Source organism: Salvelinus alpinus, chromosome 7 (genome assembly GCF_045679555.1).
Source record: "Salvelinus alpinus chromosome 7, SLU_Salpinus.1, whole genome shotgun sequence".
NCBI lineage: Eukaryota > Metazoa > Chordata > Actinopteri > Salmoniformes > Salmonidae > Salvelinus > Salvelinus alpinus.
In genome coordinates, this window is record NC_092092.1 from 41,348,573 (window position 1) to 41,355,287 (window position 6,715).

At 38.1% G+C, this 6,715-nt stretch overlaps 1 pseudogene; it reads right to left on the reverse strand.

Moving 5' to 3' along the window:
• Nucleotides 1–1,575: 1,575 nt before the first annotated feature.
• On the reverse strand, nucleotides 1,576–2,668 carry LOC139580212 (homeobox protein Hox-B1b-like; annotated as a pseudogene).
• Between the last annotated feature and the right edge of the window lie 4,047 nt (nucleotides 2,669–6,715).

Here is a 6,715-nt window from a genome sequence, read left to right on the forward strand (position 1 = left end):
GTTACCTGTTCTGCGTGTGTTCACGTGTGTATAATTGCCTCGGTTTAGAGGGTAGGCTACCGGCGGTTAATTTATAATAATTTTTTATTACCACTGGCCTACATCACTGGCTACCAGTAGGCCAATTTGAAGTTCATGGTAATGCACATTTTAGTAAGTTGACCGTGTGTGTTAGGGTGACCATCACGTTTTTCCTGGGACAGTTTCAGACCCATTTCAGGTGTCCCGACTTTTCAGGCTACAAAAATTGTGAATTTGTCAACAAGACGAATCAATTAATTTAGGCCTAATCAATGACAACTGCTGAATGTCATTAGGCACACATTTTGGTGTTTTGTAACAGATTTATATTTACATTCATCAAATGGCTCGAGTATACATGCAGTTTGGATGCTGGAATTATTTTGGAGTGTAAGAACATGCACAGGTAGCCTACTTTTTGACGTGATTTGTTTGACAATCAGATGGAAATATAATGACTGGTTGTGTTCATGCCACATTCAAAGGTCATTCATTTTGACCGTTGAAGTTTTATTTTTATTAGTCCCATAAACAATTTGGTACACTGGTAACACTTCTAGTGTGAGACCTGGCGCCATGCAGTTTGTTGTCATGGTTAGAACCCCTGGACGTATTCCGAGGTGTGGTGAAAGACTTCTCCTGTCACATTATGCAAAGAAAAAGGACGAGTAGAACTCAACTGCAAAGAGAGACAGAACATTGTATTTTAGTCGTAGTTTTATAATATATACATATATTATATAGAGATCAATAATACGAGATTGTCAATCGATCTGATTCCTAATTTCCTGAGTAGCCTGATTTAAAATAGTTTCACAAAACAGCGATATATTTTCCTTTCAAAATACTATTTGCATAAAAAGAACACCAAGAAGAAGAACTATAGATTTATGTTTTCTTGCACCATATCCTTATGGTCATACTTTATAGCCTACTGTATGGGAACATTCCGTTCACTCACAAATATGCAAATCAGCACAAATACAGACTTACATTTTCAAAACAAATATTTCATTCATTTTATTTCTCTCATAATTAGTTAAATTATAAAACGAATTTGTCTGAAAATACCATGTGTGAATAGTGCAAACATTACACTGAATTGGCTGCAGAAATAAGTGCGCCTTAATCCTACCTGTAAAACCTGAGTTATCTTTGAAAATGTGATAAGCAAAGTGCAGCACCCTGAGTGCGGTATTTCAAATATTATTTGTAAAATGGTTGCTTTTGGTCTTCGAGCTTGGTGACACATTAGGAGAAGATGAGGTGATCTCTACCACATCATTTGCCGGTACTGCTGTGTTTATAAAAAACGTGCCTGCTTTCTCGCGCTTTTTCTGCTTCGTCCTGCGGTTTTGGAACCAAATTTTAACTTGAGTTTCGTTGTGCTTGAGTAGCGGCAATTTCCACTCGACCGGCCCTGGTCGTTGAAATGGAACTCCTTCTCGAGCTCTGTCAGCTGCTTTGTGGTGAAGTTGGTGTGGATTACAGTCTTTTGGCCAGGGACTCCATATTGTTAAACTGTAAAAGTGAATGAATGGATGAAGGAACTGATTGAAGGAATGTAATTTTGAACGAAGAAATGAAAACAGGAATCAACTATGTAGACTTATTATGATTGTGTGATGATTGTGAGCAGCCAAGCAAACAGTGCAGTTATACTAATACAAATACACATTCTATATTTGATCATTTATTTTACGCATCACGGTACATGTTTTATGCACAAACATGGACACCACACACATTGATTAGGCAGTGTCTCTGTTAAATGTCCTCAAAAAATATATATTTTGTAATGTTGTCTATAAATTAACTTTTGTCATGACAATGTTATTGCTGACCATGTCCCAGTAGTTAACCAACCTGTTTTACGGGATTCCTCTTAACTTTCATCCAGTCGAAAGTTTTTTTAAATTTGATCAGCAGAATCCTTATCACTACATTGGGAAGGAACTAATAGAGTAAATACTCTCCAAGTCTTCTTGCTGCCCCTGTTTCCCACTGCTAAAGTGAAGATACTAGCTGCTTGGTGCAGACCCTGGCCCACTGTTCCCCTCGTCCAGGGGGGGCATGTTCGTTCCAATGGCTGAAACAGGAATCCCAGGCGACAGAATGAAACCTCGTTCTTTCTCATGATTGAGAGCGTATTGATGAAGTCCTTAGTCCACGTTTGGCCCTAATGGCGAGCAATACACTGAGTTTCCCGTTGTGCCAAACTGGAGATCTATATGATGTGGCTGATACTGGCGGAGAATGTGTCTCAAAGTCTTATGCTGAGGCATCCGAAGAACCACCAACTAACCGCCCATCGGACCCGTAACTATCACTTGTTGCGCATGAATTGGAAGACGAGGACATGTAAACATTGTTTCAATTGTGGTATCCGGCCTTGGCATTGAATATGTTCGTCCCCCGGTTATTACTTGTATAATCTAAGTAAGAGGTCATACTGTATTGTTATGGCAAAATTAATGAAGACGGATAATGTATCTTCCCTGTGCCCTACAACCTAACCTCTAGGTTGTATGTCAAAGCTGTAAAACTGCCTACCAAAGCTCATATCACCTTAGTGACAGCCCATGTGACTCACTTTAGGTCAATGGCAAGGCACCTACAGCAGTTTGTCAAATCGGGATCATCCATCAAACGTCCTACATTTACATGACAAATGGTTGAATCAAACTCGCCCATCAATTTGATAGGAACGCGAACACGTAACTTCTGCAAATACCTTCTGGTCAGACTGTGGGAGAATGATAAAGTCTTTAAAAAAATGAAAGATTTCGTTTGTCGATATTTTAGAGTTTGAAGCAATCGGTTGATTTGGATGGGCTATGTGCTCGAAGTAGTCAATTAGCTGTGCTTTTTTACGAGTGTGCCAAGAATAGGCCTATGTAAGTTTAGTGAACTGAAATGTTCCATTGTTCCAAGATGATACAATAAAATTATGTTCCCAATGTGTATAAGTAAAGCAGCTCGTGAATTGTTTTATTAACTCGGCGTGTTTTACTGGCTGAGAGATAAGTTTAGAGAGGAGTCTTGAATGCAATGATCAATCTTCCGCTCCTCTAAACGCTTGACAGCTGGTTCTTCAATTTGTTCAAGCGGGAACAAAGAAACGGCTAAATCATTGTGCCTTTTAGACTTTTAACCATTTATTTTTGCATACAATTTTCACCAGACTACACTTCGTGTGGCCTCTTTCATTTGACATATTTTAACATACTTTTTATGTATTTTACATTTAGTAGATTTGTAGGTAGGGCATGCTCTTTTTTGAAAACAATATGTGTCATAAATAAACACACAGGTGCTGTAGAACGTCTGAACAACCAACACATGCATTTTATTCAACAGTACGACAATTCTTCGTCAGCATATAGCCTACATGCACTTGATAGAGTACATAAAAGGATATCACATTTAAATAACATTTTGAGGAACATTGATTGATTCATCGGTCCCTCGAGCATAAGTGTCAGTCTGTCTGTAAACACTAAGCCCTATGATAAAAAAATGTCAGTCTTACAGAATAAAAAATAAGAATTTCCCATTAATTAATTTAATAAATAGCCTATAAATAATACAAAATAACATTGTAATAAATATCTTTCTAATATTCCAATGCCTGCTCCAATTATAAAAGTACACCACGTCAAGTCTAGCACAAACACACAAGTGAGAAACGTTTTTGCTTGATATTGATTTAAATTTGAACTACACTTGATGTTTTACATTAACCTGTGGTTTCAGATAATTGGATAAGAAACCAAAATAATATAAATAAAGAACTGTCCAACAGGACCAATAGCCTGTAGGTGCTGCATGCATTTGGATATTGCGAGTAATGTGCCTTTGCGCCAAAAAAAAATATATTGCACAACCTGAAGTTTGGATTCCATCAACTAATGAGTCAGTTTAAGAGCGTGTTTGATTCTTTCTTGAGAAGAATTATGCCCCAACAGGTATGATGTGTTTGGATCACAGTGTATGTTTATGTTGCCTTGATGTCATCTGTGCAGTATTATTACACAAGTTATTTATCCCATATGCAGTGAATGGCAAGTTCACGTCAACATAAACAGGGCCATCTTGAGCATTATGAATAAAATACTATCATTGTCCTGCATACTGCATGGAGCATATTCTGGGGTTGTGTTGGCATATTTCTGTTGGGCTTTCATTGAGTTTGAATAGACTGGTGCACTGACATAATATTTTTGTTGAAGCTTTAAATATAACTAAATGCAATCTACTTAAATCCCCAAAAGTAATGATTTATCATGAGAGGGCCATAAACAATAACTAGTAATGCTACATACTCCAAGAAAGGTTGAAAATCTTACCTTTCTGGTAAAAATAGTTATACATTGCTGAGGTGTAGTCACTTTTGAGGACAAGCTCAAGTACACAGTACAAATATGATAAAATATGAAAATATGAAACAGTATTTCCTATTCAACAAAACTGTATGAATAAGGCTTCACATATTTTTCTAAATACAGTATAATCAATTGATAAAACCACTAACTATAAGATTTCACCTTCCTTATAACTGTAAAATACATATTTGTGTATTTAAAGTTAGAGAAAAGGTTCATATTTTCTAAAGCTCTCTCTTTATCAAAACCTCTGACCCCATTGCGGTGAATGTCTCAAAGAGCTCTAGCGTGGTTTACTGAACTCCTTAGGAACTCGCCTTTCATCTCATATTTATTTTATCCATCCATGACAAGCAGAAAGTGGTTTTGTTTCAAATCTATGAATTATTTTAGATTACTGGCTATAAATCGATCTCTGAATGTGCTACGGCAACAAAAAACACTCTCTCCTTCTGCATTACGATGTAAGGATTCCAGGCATATGTGGTGTTAGTGGCGTTGACATAGGATTCAGCTCGGAGTTGATGGACAATTGGAAGAGCAAATGAAATGGTAGGAGAGACATCCCAGCTTCAAGTGGAGTCAGATTTCAAATCCAGCTTCATACAGGCAGAAGATATATACTCCTGTGTCAGTGAGAAACAGGGCTACCTACCGTTCATTGCAAGCCATCTCCACATATTAATTTATGAGCAAAAATGTCGGTCGGAACCAGTACCAGAACCAAGCAGGTCCCCTAAACAGGGGATTTTACATCGAAGAGCTTTTAAAAGTGCAATATGCAGATATCGCTCTGCCATTTTTCTAATAGTTCCACAAATTTCAGTTTATGTGACAAAACAAGCAATGCATAGTGTAGAGAATCATTGTACCAGCTAAACTACTGTGAAATATATAGTCAACAACCCAAAATATTGTATTTTCAGCTGTTTAAAGCTGGTGTACAAAACCTAAAGTTAAAGACCCAAAAACGAAACTTAAGAATGGGAAGCATAGAAATAGCACAAATAGAACAAATCTACTGCTTCTTAGACTTGCTGTCAATGATCATAACATAGCTATAACTCCCATTTCTATGTTAATTTGGTCAGTCACCCAGAAAGTTACATATTGCAGCTTTAAAGATGGGGGGGAAACAGCATAATAATCATCATCACCCATTGCATTAATATAACCAAGGATGGTAAGAGCTTCTGGGCTCCCTGATGAAGAGCACAGTCCTTAAACTTTTCATCTTTCTTGTACTTCTCAGATTTTGAAACCAAATCTTGATCTGCCTTTCCTTTAAATTGAGTTGGTTAGGCATCGCCACGCGCCTGGGATGGCACAGGAAACTATTTAAGTGGAACGCCTCGAGCTCCACCAACTGGCCGCTTGCGTACGCAGTGCACACCCTTTTTAGGCTGTAGTTGTTGGGCTTTCCTCTTTACCAGAGAGTTCTGCCGAGATAAAATTAAATGTAACATAATCATAAATGGAATCTTATCAACATGATATTACATTATATCAACATTTAAGCTTCAGTCGAAACTGGAAATAAGCTAGAATTAGCCATCGCCCATTGGTCGTAATCACCTAATAATATTAGCATTTATCAAGCTTAAAAATCTATTATTTGTAATTGGGATTTCGCCTACTGTCCATCTGTTTGGCTACGCATTTGAATACACACCATATACTTTTACGGGTTTGTCTCGGTTGTTCTTTTTACAGATCTGCCTTGTCGACTCCTTCATCCATGGGAAGATGCTTTTGGTGAAGGTAGAATTTGAGTTAGGGTCACGCTCCTTTGGGTGCTGTGAATGCTGTGATTTGTTGCCATTTAACTGCGATGAGCAATCCAACTCCTTCAAGTTGCTCTGGCTCTCCAGGTGGGCCAAGGGTTGGTGGGCTGGTGCGTCATGATTGTGTCTAAACCCATTGACACCTTGATTATGGGGAATCTCCAAATATATATGGAACAAAAATAAACGCAACATGCAACAATTTTTACGATATTGCTGTTACAGTTCATATGAGGAAATCAGTCAATTGAAATAAATTCCTTAGGCCCTAATCTATGGATTTCAGATATGCATCTGTTGTCACATACCTTTAAAAAAAATGGGCCTCACAATGGGCCTCTGGATCTAGTCATGGTATTTTTGTGCATTCAAATTGCCATCAATAGGGCCTCCTGAGTGGCGCAGTGGTCTAAGGCACTGCTTCGCAGTGCTAGAAGTGTCTCTACAGACCTGGTTTCGATCCCGGGCTGTATCACAACCAGCCGTGATCAGGAGTCTCATAGGGTGGTGCACAATTGGGCCAGC